The following is a 10,747-nucleotide window of genomic DNA, read 5'->3' on the forward strand; positions in this document are numbered from 1 at the left end:
TCATCCACAAAGCGCCGAGCATATAAATCAAAACGGAACACTGATGAGTAAGGTACTATCAGTTCCAGGATGCATCACATCGTACAGGTTGGTAACCTTGCTCATAAACCGATTAATCCACAGTCCATTTTTTGTTCCAAATTTAAAACAGTTTATTGTTCTTTTGTTGATATGTTCAAACCAAGGTGATTTAAATTTTCAAATGCATGTATAATGCCCACCGGCCTTTAAATACAGCATGTAAAATCCCTTGCTCCATGAAATATGATTTAACCCAATGCATTTCAAGCCGTTCTGGCCCTTCCTCAGGGGTTCATATCTGTAAAGTTGAAATCAAATATATTACCATTTATATTTTGAACCCATGTTCACATGTCAATATAAATTGTCTGTATTTAAAGGCCGTTGGGCATTAAACAGTTGTATCATGCACCCATAACTAACCCTGGTCCTACTGGATACTGTGGCTACCCGCAATATCTTTTATTTAATGTTCTGAAAAAGTTCCAAAATTGTAGTGGCAGCAACTGTAATGCCCCAAACAAACTTACTTGTGAAAGTTGATTTCTAATCCAAAAGTGATTAAAAGAAAGTCAAAAAGGCCTCAAATCCAAATATCCAGCAGCATCCACAAAAAGTAATCCTTGCAGGTCAAGATCCAAATGAAAGTGACCAGCACATGAAGAAAGCACTGGGAGGAGCCTGCTGGACAGGAACAGGAAGTTGGAGACTGTGGGGCACTTCCTTCCTCCCACCCCCCCCAAAATGGACTCCTTGCAAAAAAAGTGCAGGCAAATGTCAACCTTAGGAGTTATTCTGATAAAAATCATCATTTTTAGAAGGTTTATGCTGCTTGCTGGTGGATTCTTGTGCAAAATTGCAAATTCTGAAATTTCGCGAGTGCAAGATTGTTGCTGCTCGCCGCATCTACGTGTTCGCAATTGCGATGCGTGCTGTGCAAGGTGGCAAGCCGCGATGATGTAATCGCAGTCGCCAAACTCCCGCGGGATCCCGCAGCAAGATCCAAAATGGCGCAGCACACGCAAAATATGGAAAAAAACAACTCTGCAAAAGCTGAATGACGGTAAGTGAACGCCGCGCGCCGCAAAATTGCATCACCAAGCAAAAAAATCCGCTGCGTGCGAATTTGGGGATTTTCGGCAAATTCGCGAGAGTTCGCGGATTGCGAATTTGCCGAAAATCCGCAAAATCCGCGAGCGGAACGGATTTTTCGCCCACGGTTATTACAGACGCCTCTAGAGAGACAAATATCTAGCTGTCCAGACCTAAAACTATAAATATAGGGTCTATCATAATGTAACACAATGATCAGAGTCAAATACTTCACTTAATAGAACAGCTCCATATTCCAATTATGTTTAGGTGGGTACCTGGTAATACAAGGCTTGGTGATTCACTGTGATTTTGAGGCTCAATACATTTCAACTGTCTTGCTTTTGTTTGGGTACTCCGCCATTCATGGGCAAGCACTCACTGTACCCAATTCCCCTGCTCCCAGCACAGACACCCCAGGGCATGGCTCACTTCGTATTAGTTAAAAATGCAGGGTGATTTTGTCTTCCTCCTGGCCACTGATCATGTGCAGGATGCTGGATGAATGGATTGGAAATACATTGGTTCCTACTAGTGCAGATTGCAAAGCACATGCTTCCCATCAGCCTTTCCCAGCACATACCCCGCAAAACAACGGTATAGGAACATTCAACAGCACCTCCGGGGTGACTAAAGTGGAAATTGTTTAGCATAGTAAACACAGTTCCTCATAGCCAAACATCTCAGATATATGACCCTCCACAGTTGATTGTGCTTTTGATTTCTTTTTATGATCCATTTCAATGGACCATATCTTCAAATGCATAATCATGTATCTGAAATTTTTGAAGGCACATACTTCTGCAGGGCATAACTGTGAAGTGCACAGTATTTTCCCCACTTAAAAGTGACCATTGCCTAATGTTACCCTCAGGAAAAGAGAAAAGCTGCACATTCAAAAAGCCATAATGGTCCCTGCTGCTTGGTTTTACATGTGGTTTGAGAGGACCCCACTTTCCTGGAGCAGAAAAATAGGGGGGCTCTTCATAGCAAGGGCAAACACTGCTCCTTTCCCCAGTTCCACACTTTTGGAGAATTTCTTCCGTCCTGAAAAACCTCCAGTCATTGCTTCCACCTCTTGGTGAAAGTAGTTTCCTCTAAGGGCACTGGGTATGCCTCCAGCACAGCCCAGGTGTTTTTCTAACCTGAGGAAACTCCAACTCTCCAACAGCACCACAAGGTCGCCAGGTACCAGATAACACTCAGTGCAAAAAACATCCTGCCACTCAAACCCCTACTCCTCCTCCCTTTCTTTGGTGACAAAGGACAGCAGTAGAAGCCTTTGGTGCCCACTCTTTTAGGGGGTGAGTACAGTTAGGGTAATCTAAATTCACTCTCAATTGGACCAGGGGGAGAATGTAGTAGCTGTTACCAGAGCCCTAGAGAAAGGACAGTTGAAAGCCACAGATAAAAGCTAAGAACTCTTAGTCCTCCTGCCACAAGTCAAACAGCAAAGCTTTGACTTTCCTCTCCATTCCCAAACCTCTATAAAACTTGAGTTTTTGTCAGCTCATCTTGCATGCACAGGAACTTATAAAAGGGAGAGATGAAGTCTGCCATTGATTGGATCCTGACCCACTAGTTAATATTTTAATCAGTTTGTTTAATAACATTCTTATTGTACAATATTCACACTTAGATTAAATAGTAAATTAGGATTTGGTGCAATTATAACAATTATGTAGCCATACAGTGAGACGTATGGATATAATATTAGAAATACATTTGAAAATATTTCACTTACCAAGCAGGTAAAAACCTTCCTGAAAATAAGCAGGCAAAGCCAGAGGATATAGACGTCATGAGCTCTACCTGGAAATCTGTCAACAAAATTTATAAATTTACATTTATACTCTCATATGGCTTGCAGATTGATGTTTTCCTTTGCAAAAAATGTGTGTTGTGTCTGCTGGTTTCACCAGTTGCAAATGCGTAATTTCAATGGCTCCAATAACGTGTGGGAAGCCAGCAATTTCATAGGATCCTTGCTTCATCATTATTTGTTCTTACATTACATTTGAAAAATGAAGATACTGAGGAGTGATCCTCAATGTGGCATCCAGTGCAGTTTAAAAAAAGATAAAAACATAGGCAATGAAATACATACCAAGTCAGCAGGGGCTGACTGAAATGATCTCAAAGCCAACATATGCAATACCACCAACAATTTTACATATGCTGTAATGGCATGTGCACAACATGTTCTAAGTTCCAGTATGGGATACATCTTCTCAAATAACTATAAGATGGTTGCCTTCTTCAAGTGACATAACAAGATAACCTCCTCATACCTCAAATCTATGAGGGTAATCCATTGGCAACATATCCACTCTTTTCTCCTTCACTGAACATTACGTTGGGGAAAATGACTACTCAATGGCATAAAAACAACCTCCATGGCAGCAAAAGACTTCACTTACATTACTAGGGATTTCTTCTTTTTATATTGAGACCATTGTGTACTTAATTATGCCTGCGAGGATCAGGCATCGCATTCTGATGCACTGACATCCTTAGATACACTGCACAACACTGAGTACCACTAGGAATGAGGCAGATATTTGGTGAATGCTGGTGGTGGCAAGAATTCATGACCTACATTTCAAGTTCCCTAATATCTACCCTTCGAAAGTGAGATGTCTGCTTAGGACATAAACACAATCTCAACCAAGTAGACTCAGTATTCAACCATAATCTAAAAAGTGTCTGTGCTTCTACCAGGCCAGCACCAAGGGAACTCTAGACTTAGCATGTGCTTGTCTATCACATCTTGTATTTTTTCTCTCTTCCAGTACTCACTTAGCATGGCCTTTGGCAACACCTTTGGCACTCTCCCTTACATCCAGCACACACATTCTTAATCTCATGACTGCACCCAATTAGTAGCAACCACACACCCAAAGTATAAAATAGCATGGCATACAATTGTAACCATACCTGTATTTTGTGTTTAATCCCACCACAGATTGGAAACTACCTTGTGTTAAGCCAGTGCATATCATTAAAGAAACACCCGTTTCAGATACTCTCTACCCTTTCCTACAGCCTGTGCACACAGACAGCACTTGTGCCTCAAGGGTGTTATGCACATGGTGTTTCACACTTTGTGCTCTTACCCCTTTTAGCAACATGAATTATAGCCAGCATAGGGAAATTATGTGTGACATGGAGGTGTAGAGTGTGGTGTTCAACCACTTCTAGTTATCCATTCTCCTGCACGCACTAGGCATTACATATTAGCTTCTCCCTTCTCTTGCACCCTCTAAGTAACACATCAATAATTTGTAAAATTATGTTAGAAGGAATGGAATTGTTGATGTTATATGTAATATCAGTAATGTCATAGATTATGTCACTGGTGATGTTATGGGTGATCTCATCAGTGAGTTACTCCATGATGTCATTTGAAACGTCACTGATAAAGATATATGCAAGCTCATAAATTGCCATGATAGGGTATGAGTTATGTTATTCGTAGAGCACAATATCCAGTGATTTTCAGTGTTATTTAGGTTTTGCTCAACTTTTGTCTTTGCATTGTTGGATCGCCACATGGGTGTAGGCTTTTGCTAAACATTTCCCCCAGCTTCTATGGTGGCCTGTTGTAAGGATCATATCTGCCAGGACAGAGGCCCCTTTTTCCTTTCAGTTTGAAGATGTGTTATTGAACATGTAAGAAGTGATGAACTGCTTTTTTATCAAACGCACATTTCTGGCATGTGCTTTTATTCTGTAAATGCATAATGAATATGTCTTCTAAACAAGATTATTTAAAAACACAGGCAGTGATAATTTATTGACAAGTTTAGAAATTATTCCAGGAATGTCATAACTTTTGTGACTGTTTACCTTAATAATTCTATTATTATTTCTATTGTAATCACTTGCTTTTAGGCTTATTTCTTTTAGGTTTAAGTACATAAGAACATACAGGACAGTCTCCATTCCAGTTAGCCTGTTCAGCTTGTTTACCTGTGGCCCAGATACTACATGTCATAATGACAATAAGGCCTGACCCTATTTAAGTAGGGAGAGGTTCCGTTTTCTGTATTTCTGCAAAATATTCAACATGTCTGCCTTTGACGCAGATGGTGCCCATGCTTATCTTTTCAAAAACTGTGAAAGTGTCAAATCATTAGCCTAGACACCAACAAAACCCTCATTGTGACATCAGTCTGGAACAAGTGCCTTTTTCAGGTCAAACAACAACGATAACCCATATAATGTAGTCTATATTGACATATTTTTTATCTTATTAGCACATCTACTCACGTATATGATTATCTCAAAACATTACTAAGATGACATTGCAAATTCCATTTTAGATATGACATATGTAATGACTACTATGTGGCAATTTAGGGGCCGATTAGGATAGCGGTTTTCCCGCATCCTCCGGGCCGGCGGAAGCCACCGCCGGCCCGGAGGATGCGGGAAAACCGCTGGGGAGGCACAAAAGACCCACCGCCAAATTAGGATGGCGGTGGGTCTCAAAATCGGTCCGCAGCTTTTCCGCCGCGGTCGCATTCCGACCACGGCGGAAAAGCTGTAACATGGCTGGTGGTGTCTATCAGACGCCGCCAGCCATATTAGGATGGGGGTTAACAGATGCCTTTCCGCGGCGGATTCTCCGCTGTGGAAAGGCATACGGTGATTTCTTTGGGGGCCCGTTGCGGGCCCCCAGGGTGAGTGGGGGGTGCACATGGGGGTACCTATGGTACCCCCCTGCATTTGTATGCACGAAGCGGCAGGCACCACACGGTGCCTGCCGCTTTGTGCATGCAAATGCTAAGCATGCATATTTATCCTTGCGGCGGGTGCTGCTTCAAGCAGCACCCGCCGCAATGTTAAATATTGAGGATGTGACGCCAGGCTGGCGGTCACATCCTAATTGCACTGGAGGGACCGCCGCTGCCCCTGTGGACGGTCCTTCCTCCTCTGGGGTGGCGACGGACGCAGGTCCGTCCACCATCCTAATGAACCCCTTTGTTAGGACAGAAACTTCACCCAAGTCACAGATACACTTTGCAGATCCAGATGAGCACACCACCAGATTCCATCTCGAACGAAGAATTCTCTGAGGCTCTGTGAAGCATTCTATTCTGCCTTCATGAACTGGTGCCAGGATTGTGTTCTCACACAAAAGCAATCTCCTAGCTCTAGACTTTGTGCTTGAAATAGCTGACAAGACATTCCAAAAAGACAACAAACCCTGTTCGACAGGTATGCGCACCACCTCCGCAACTAGCATAGCACAGTGAGGGTGTAAGGGCTATAAATTGTGATGTTACAATTTTCATTGTTGTCACTGTTATTGAAAAGCTTAGCTGCCATTTATTATCTTCTGTGATGCTACCAATATTATGTTAACTAGATCCCGACATTTTAAAATAACTATTTCAAAGTAAAAATATTGATATACATATATGTTCTAGTGATCTTAACTGTGTAACTCATTAATGAACGATTGTTTGGATTACCAATGGTCCCTGTTAGTAACCCAAAAGCAATGACACCACTCCAAATATATTGAATGGGGTTCTGTAGGACTACAATTCCCTGTCTATCACATTCAGTGATGGTGCACTGAACTAAATTCACTCGTGTCACCCGTGGGTGTGAAGGAAAACCTCGTAGAGATGAGCCAACGACTCAGTTTGCCAAACAGGCCAAACCATTTCTGCAATTGCAGAACAGGAATTGAGTGGAGGGGCCAGTATAAGCCCAGTACTGTCCACAGCCCTCATTTCCACTGACTTTTATGCACACAAATTTTGGCCATGTGCCTTGACACTGTGAGATTACTTTATGGAACATTTTTATTTTCCATTTCATAATAGCCATCATGTAATCTCCATCTCCCTTTACTGCCCAGATGCCTTGTTAGAATATTCCAAAATTTTGATTTTTCATTAAAATAGTAGATTTCAAATTTCAAATTTACCATTTTTCAGCCACACAAGTAATGTTTGCAATCTTCCAGAAACAGGCATTGCTCTCCTGATATTCGAATACCAACCTTCCAACTCTTCATGAGCTCCGAAGAATTATTTTTCCCAATGCAACATCAGTCTTGTGATCAATAATTCATCTTCAAGATGGTGGGAGCAATCTTACTTTAAACATGCCTGCCTGTGAAAGATCTGCATAAAACGTATAACAGCAAAACTAAGGTGAACACAGTAATTGATCATTTTCATTCTGATTTGTTAAACGGTGACCACAGTAGTAGCAAATCAAACCCTTTTGATGCCCCTCTAACGTTCCCCTGACATATCTGCCTGAAACGTAACATAACAAAAGTAAGCTGAATGTACTAATTGTGGGATAGATTTCATGCATCATTTCCTGTTTATCAAATGCTCCCAAAGTAATAGTCGGTCAAAACGCATCAAACTTTAGCTTAGCCATAACATTGGCATTTATAAATTTAAGATGTAATTGCGATATTGTATTTTAAAAATCACAATTTAAAATTCTCCTTTTTTTTGCTTCAGAATGGCTTATTTCATTACTCAATGGTCTGCCCAGGCTCTTCTGACACTCAAACGGATAATTTTCCTCAGTGGCAAACTCTTAACTTGAGTAAAAAATGTATTTTCAAGATGATGAAAAATATTGTCCTCTAACTTTTGCCTCTTAACGGATCTATACAAAACATGTGATAGCGAAACTAAGAGCACAATAAGTATCTGCAAAATTCTGTGCAGATTCATCAAATAATGGCACCAGTATAAGCAAAACAAAAACCTGATTATTCTTTTTTTTTTTTACTTTACCCATATGTGACTTACCCTTCGAAATGTGACTCCCCACCGAAACTAGAAGGACAGCCACCCAAGCCCTCGTCAGCAGTAGACTGGACTACGTCAACGCACTGTATGCAGGAGCCCCAGACAAACTTCTGACACAACTCCAACGCATCCAGAACGCCTCCGCACGCCTGATCCTCGACATCCCCCGCCGCAGCCACATCACACCCCACCTGAAAGACCTGCACTGGCTCCCCATCAACAAGAGGATAACCTTCAATCTCCTCACCCACGCACACAAGGCACTCCATGACACTGGACCAGCGTACCTCAACAGACAACTCGACCTCTACACCCCCGCCCACCAGCTCCGCTCCGCAGACCACGCCCTCGCTATCGTCCCCCGCATCCGAAAAATGACCACCGGTGGCAGATCATTCTCCCACCTCGCCGCCAAGACATGGAACACCATCCCCATTCGCCTCCGACAAACCGAAGACCGTCTAACCTTCAGGAGACTCCTCAAGACTTGGCTCTTCGAACAGTAGCAGCTCCCCCCCTGAGCGCCTTGAGACTCTCACGGGTATGTAGTGCGCTTTACAAATGCTATGATTGATTGATTGATTACCCATAAAAAAATTGGCATAATTAAATGAAGCTGATTGTGCTAATTCTCTGTCACATTCCGTGCAGAGTTTTCAATGTGTACCCATCAATCAATCAATCAATAAATCTTTATTCAGCTGCAACTCAACCATAAAAGATTACATGATGAAAATATTTCATACAATTAAAAAAATCAAATTTATGTAAAAATGTTGTTTTAAGAAATATAAAATCATTTACCAACCATGTTCGAAGCCGCACCAATATTATTAGCAAATCTAAAGGCAAATTTTCTCTGGAAACTGAAACCTAATCATAAAATGTTTAAAAATGTGATTAAACTGCAATTACATGATTGAACAAAATGCATTTTGTTTTATCATACTTTGTCATTCTAAGTTCTCTTGGAATTGAATATCTGGTGCGTAGGAGACTTTTAAGTAGGTAGAGTGCCACATATACGCATTCTTACCGGAGAGTTCAGACCACTTTATCGTTCCACAGATATGTTTCTGGTTGCTATGTGAGAAATGATCACCACAAATATTTGGACTATTGTTTATTTAAAGAATATTATAACACATCCCATTCACACAGTCAGTTATTTTACTGTGTGTTTTTTGTGACTGGGGTTAGAAGTTCAAAGAGAAGCCTTGATGAAGTCAGCAATGATGAAACACATTCTGGCTAGAACGGATGAATAATGAAAGAAACATTTAAGACTACCTTCAGTGACTGATAGCTTGACGTTTTGGATGATTGAAAAGAAGAGTGCTCTCGGACCACCGTTGAATCATTTGTACATCATCCCATTGTGGAGTGATTGGTACTAACCACTCCCACCTCCTGGAAGCACTTGGCTCAATGACTTTACCGTTTTGCTAAGGTTGCAAAGGAATTTGTGGCCTTTTTGTCTCCTGGCTGCCATTTGCTGGACCTTCAAGTAGAGTTGTGTGTCATTGGCATATCAATAAATTTGGCTGCTATATTTGTTGAGTAGAGGTCAAAGGGGTCTATTCCAAGTGGTCTCTGTTGAGGTTGAATATGACAGAGTACTAGATAGAAACATTGGGAACTCACAGATCATAAGGATTTTCTAGGATGTGGAGGTGCCCTAGTGACCAACCTGGGTGTTGGTTGGTGAGAAAGGAAGAGAAACAGTGGTTAAAAATCAGTTTTAAAAATATATATGCACTGCACACATAGCAAGCTGCGTTAAAGCTTCATGATATTCTTTTTAAATCTTTGTGGAATCGTTTTGGGGCAGTTGAGAAAGGGAACTCTGAGGAGGGACTGTATTGCACTTTAGTTATCATGGAGTTCAATCATAATACAGGTCAGCGCTCTAATGTTTAATTTGTAGGGATAAAAGATGGTGGGTCAGCGGGCACACAGTGAGTAAGAGGCTGCACCATGAGGTATTAGATCATCTCGTTTATAACATCTAATCTGTTATGAATATATATATATATATATATATATATATATTCAACACAGTGAGGGAACCCATTTAGGAAACTGCCACACACGAACTCATTGAAGAACTCTTTATTTTGCAAGAAACTGCCAGCAGGAATTCAAAGGCGACGGTCTTCAAGATAAGTCAACTGCCAAATGCATTTCGAGAGGCTCGCTCTCTTCTTCAGTGGCTTGTGCGTCATCTGCCAGGATTCACACTAATTAATAGCACAGTCCCCGCCCCATAGGCGTTAGCATCTGCGGCGTTTTTATGGGAACTGTAGTCCAAGTCAGGTAGGGATTATTTCCTGGCGAAATGGATCCAAATATAAAACCCAGTGGAAGAAGGCACATCACGTTCGTCTCCCTGCCCTGCTTCCAGTTTCTGCATAGAGTGTTCAAAAAGGCAACCCCTGCAAATGCCTTTAAGCTCGTTCGTGACCAATTGCCCCCTCAAAATGGAGAGCTGGCTCTGTTGCTGCAGCGAGCAGTTTCCACGACCGGGCGGCCGTTTAAATTCAACACAGTGAGGGAACCCATTTAGGAAACTGCCACACACGAACTCATTGAAGAACTCTTTATTTTGCAAGAACCTGCCAGCAGGAATTCAAAGGCGACGGTCTTCAAGATAAGTCAACTGCCAAATGCATTTCGAGAGGCTCGCTCTCTTCTTCAGTGGCTTGTGCGTCATCTGCCAGGATTCACACTAATTAATAGCACAGTCCCCGCCCCATAGGCGTTAGCATCTGCGGCGTTTTTATGGGAACTGTAGTCCAAGTCAGGTAGGGATTATTTCCTGGCGAAATGGATCCAAATAT

This window comes from Lissotriton helveticus, chromosome 8, assembly GCF_964261635.1.
Source record: "Lissotriton helveticus chromosome 8, aLisHel1.1, whole genome shotgun sequence".
Taxonomy (NCBI): domain Eukaryota; kingdom Metazoa; phylum Chordata; class Amphibia; order Caudata; family Salamandridae; genus Lissotriton; species Lissotriton helveticus.